The sequence below is a fragment of the Octopus bimaculoides genome, chromosome 5, assembly GCF_046866305.1.
Source record: "Octopus bimaculoides isolate indiv1 chromosome 5, ASM4686630v1, whole genome shotgun sequence".
In the NCBI taxonomy this organism is placed as follows: Eukaryota; Metazoa; Mollusca; class Cephalopoda; order Octopoda; family Octopodidae; genus Octopus; species Octopus bimaculoides.
The window spans coordinates 111,099,613-111,104,693 of record NC_142932.1 but is presented as its reverse complement, the minus strand read 5'-3'; the positions used below and the strand labels follow the sequence as shown (position 1 = coordinate 111,104,693).

Below are 5,081 nucleotides of genomic sequence, written 5' to 3'. Positions count from 1 at the left end.
CCGACCAAAGCCTTGTGAGTGGATTTGGTAGACGGAAACTGAAAGAAGCCCGTCGTATATATGTATATATATATATATGTATGTATGTGTGTGTGTGTGTGTTTATGTGTCTGTGTTTGTCCCTCCAACATCGCTTGACAACCGATGCTGGTGTGTTTACGTCCCCGTACATTAGCGGTTCGGCAAAAGAGATCGATAGAATAAGTACCAGGCTTACAAAGAATAAGTCATGGGGTCGATTTGCTCGACTAAAAGCGGTGCTCCAGCATGGCCACAGTCAAATGACTGAAACAAGTAAAAGAGTAAAGAGTATATATTATATGTATAAACACACACACATATAAATATATACATATAAATATATACATATATATATATATGCACACATACATATATATTCATAGATACAGGTTTATACACACACACAGCTGACGTCTCCATTCAGTCGCTTTTGCACGTTCTGAGTTCAAATCCTGCCGAGATCAACACCTCCGACAGGTTGATAAAATAATGTACAAGTCCTAGTGTCGATGTAATATTCTTATAGAACATCCTGGATGCGAACAAATCATAATCAAGACAAGAAGTGAAAATCGAACTAGTCTATATATGTGTATAGTATGAGCGCGCGCGTGTGTGTGTGTGTGTGCCTTCTGAGAGTCCATAAGTATTATTAATCGAAGTGTACAGTATTATATATCCATTATGACCGTAATGTATATATAATACTGTAATGTATATATAATACTGATACATACATATCCATTACGCCCGTAATGGATAAATAATACTGTACACTTCGATAGATGTATAGATAACTAAATATTATCTAGCGTTATAATTAATACAATTTAACATTAAACTGAAGGATTTACTCAATACTTTTTGTAGACTATATATTTATTATATATTTACAAAAATAGTGGGGACAGACCACTTTTCTAGTAAATGTATTGTGCGTGATGTATACATATATACAAATTTTCAGTCGGGTTTGTATATTTATGTTTGTTACACACACATAATATTTGTATGACAATGTGTTTGTATGTGCCTGTCAGAATATAAATTCAGATCTTTCATCACATACAACCAATACAAATAATGTGTATTTTGTCAATATTATTTGTGATCGTTCTTCTAATAACAATTTCTTATCATCAATGTATTTAATATATGAAAATCTATTCTCTGAGTCAACAGAGGATATTTCATACTTGGAATATTTCATTAACAGAAGTCACCTAAGTATCCAATTTCATAACTAAAAAAGCATCGGGAAAAACTTTTGCGTTTTTCGTTGGCATTTGCAGATGTACTCAACCGTAAATATTATATATATATATATATATATATATATATATATATATATATATATATAAATATAATTAAGGGATCAGCAAATATATATATTTGTATATATATATATATATATATAATGTATGTATTATTCATGTATCTTATCCCCATGGTGTGATTTCTCAAAAACACGGCTATAAGGAGATATGAAAAAAATAAATAATACAATGAAGCGTGCAAGGATACATAATGTAAAATATATGATGCATTACTTACATAGCAAATAGAGCTGATCTCAATAAAATCTCAGTCACAAGGCGAAAATACAAAACACACACACTCATACATGAAAAAAAAAAGCTTATTACTGATGCTCCCCTATCTATTCCAAACATCGTTAACCAATGCAAATGAATCCTTGTTATGAATGAGATGCTTTTAAAATTATCGTCATCTAATTTCTTGTCAAATTTAGAGTGTAATACATTTTTCGCATGAAAGAGATGTGAGTAGAGCCAAAATGTATAGAAGTTTTACCTTGCATGATACTGTGATAACTTGTAAAAACTATCATCCCGTCTCAAGTTGGTGTACTCCTCATCACCGACAGACCTGAATGTCGTGAAACAACGGTTGACAGTTGTAGTTGTTGGCACATGCGCAGAAAGTAAACCGGAAATAAACTACCAAAACTTTACACTCCTTAATAGTTAAAATTCGCATTAGCTTATTTAATGTAATTAGCTTTAAACGCCTAATTAGAAATGCTTACATGATGATAAAAAGATAACATTAACAAAACTTAATTACTAAGTAGAGATGGACTATATGTAATCTGAACCTTCCCCCCCACTTATTTATTAATTTTTTTTACGGAATCCCACGTTTTAGGCTATGGAGATTCCGATTCTGAAAAAAATTCCTCCCCTCCCCCACCAAGCAGGCTATTTACATGCTAGAAATAACAGCCAAATCTCACAAAACTAGTGTTAGGGTCAGGTTTAGGGTTAGGGTCAGGGTTAGGGTTAGGGTTAGGGTCAGGGTTAGGGTTAGGTTTACCCTGTGAATCTATATAAAAACCGGGGGGGGGGGGGGGATCGAAATTTTGAAATTGAGATTTTTGAAATTTTTTTTTCAGAATCGGAATCTCCATAGCCTAAAACGTGGGATTCCGTAAAAAAAAATAATAAAACAAGGGGGGAAAGGTTCAGATTACATATAGTCCATCTGGACCATTATTTTAATCATTTCTGCAAATACGTGTCACAGATCTGGATATATTTCAGTCTTATTAGACCTCGTCAGCGAAGCATAAGACCCCAATGTATTAGCCAAATAATGAGGGAACCAATGTATGGATGTACAATGCCGTATATGAGTAGACGTGAAAATTAGCATATTAGCATACTTGAGATTAATTGCTCAGATAATAGTATGATGTCACACGGTGTATTGGCCCTCCAGTTATTAATGCCGGGTATCAGCAATTTCTCCCTCGTGTCCCTCTCACTCTCTCTCTCCCTCTCTCTCCCGTTCGTTTGACATGTATATCAAACGCAATTGGCTTCATTAGTACTTTACTATATTTGAACACTAACAGATATCACTTAGCTAAATCCTGTTTACGTGTGATTTTTATTATTATTACTTGACCATGTGCACGTTTTGAATTCAAATTCCGTCGAAGTAGACTTTGCCTTTCGTCCTTTCATGAGTGATGAAATAAGTAGCAGTTGAGCACAAGGGGTCGACGCAATTTCAGGTCTCATGCCTGTTGTAGAAAAGATTATTAATTATCTCTTATCTTTAGAAACGCATTTATTCAATTAATCCCCTTGAACACTGTTTGCTGCAAGTTATTACCTGCAAAACTGCGTACTTTTCGTTTTCAGGAACCCATGAAAATGGAAGAGGATCTGCTTGACGAGGCCCGGGGTTTACGAGTTTTATTTTTCAGCTCACTTTTATATGGTGAGCTGAAATTTTTAAAGCACAAGAACCAAATTCTGAACGAAGTGCACAAGATTCTGCTACCATAACAAATGCTTCTGCATGTTACCGAGAAATTTATCGAGAGCGAAAAAAGCTTTTTCTAAGTAAACAACTCTAGACTGATTTCGTTTTTGGATTTGGTTTGCAAGATTCATTACGTGAGTTCGTGTGTTGAAGCATATTCTGTTGTGCTTGAGAACTCTGGACTTGTTTTTTAAAAAGAAATTTATAAATCCGTCCACAAGTGTTTTTGAATCAGCGATAGCGTCTACAAGGGGTGTGCGCGAGTCTAGTGCGAGTGAAAGTGATTCAGAAAACGATTACCATTTTATAAATGATCTTAACATTCTTTTTACTTTACATTCTACTGTTGTTTTATTGCCATTTAGTTACGAGTATTATAAATTTAATAGATAAAATATTTTTCTTGGAACGAATTACAATTTATATCATTGCTACTACGGGAAATTATTGCTCTGCTTTACGAAGTATGGGAAATTGCTGTTTTCCAATTTTCTCTTTACGAGCGGTCTCCGGGAACAAATTAACTTATATATCGAGGCATTACTGTATTTATCTTGTCACGCGTGGAGGTTTAAAGAATTTTTTAAAAAAAGGGAAGTGTTTGCGAGGTGTATGGGGGAATGAATAGAATAGATGAGACGAAGAAGGATGTTTTACAAGGAAATAATTGTCTCGAGTACTTGCTTATCTTCTATAAGTGTCCGGTACACTTAGTTAATAATCATGCTTTGTTTACGCTAATTAGGAATGCTATCAGTATATTTTGATGGAACCAACTTTAATGACAACTTCACACTAGATGCTTTTATAGTAGCGAGGCGGTTCTCTGTAGTTCATTAGTTTTCTTTCTGTTCGTTAGCTTTCGTTCCTCAGTAATTTCATTTTGTAGGGAAAAAAACTTTCGGTGGAAACTGGAGACGAAAAATATTTAACACTCATGGGTTTTCCACTGGTACCACTAGTACGTAAATATTGATTTCAAATTTTGGAACAAAGCCAGCAATTTCGGGGGAGGGTGTAAGTCGATTACATCGATCCCAGTGTTTAATTGTTACTTATTTTATCAACTCCGAAAGGATGAAATGTAACGTAGACATTGGCAGAATTTGAACTCAGAACGTAAAGACATACGAAATGACGCTAAGCATGTTGTCTGGCCTAGTAACGATTCTGCTCGCCGCCTTCCAGTGTGTAAATATTACCTATCCTGTGTACATTTTTTTATAAGTAATTCTGCGTTACTTTGAATTGATAGCTTGTAATGTAGAAAGGTAGGTTATCTTTTATGAAAAACGAAATTAACCTGTTCGATCACAAAAGGATCACAAAAATACAGCTCCCAAAAGTATTGCGGAGCTTAGTGACCACCTCGAGAACCCAGTCTCCACAAAAACTGTTTGCCGGGAGCTGCACAAAGCCAGATTTCACGGAAGGGCTGTAATCAGTTACGGGTTGGCGCTAAGGATAAAGTAAGGTGTATAAAAAAATATAGTGTCTAAGAATATAGTATACAAAGATAGCCAAGAAGATAAAAGAGAAGAGAAGGTGAAGGAAGATAACGTAAAAAAAAAGATAAAATAAACAAAATAGAGCAAAATGAAAGAAATTTAAAGAGAATAATAGGTGCAAGTGGCGTTCTTCTAATCTATAGGGGTTGGGGAGGAAATCTAGTAGTAAATATTTGTGTCTGTTCTGGCTTATAAAGTGATGAGGTAAGGTTGATAGAAGAGATATAGAGGGGTATGTGTTAATAATCATAGAGGTTT

The 5,081-nt window shown here is 34.6% G+C and overlaps 1 protein-coding gene across 2 annotated transcripts in view; it reads right to left on the bottom strand.

Moving 5' to 3' along the window:
- The window catches only part of LOC106871751 (uncharacterized), a 102,068-nt gene extending 100,121 nt beyond the window's left edge, over nucleotides 1–1,947 (bottom strand). For both annotated transcript variants that reach the window (XM_052968169.2, XM_089352938.1), the window contains exon 1: nucleotides 1,837–1,947. The gene's annotated coding sequence lies outside the window, so the exon portion shown is untranslated. The remainder of the gene's footprint in view (nucleotides 1–1,836) is intronic.
- Nucleotides 1,948–5,081: the final 3,134 nt, after the last annotated feature.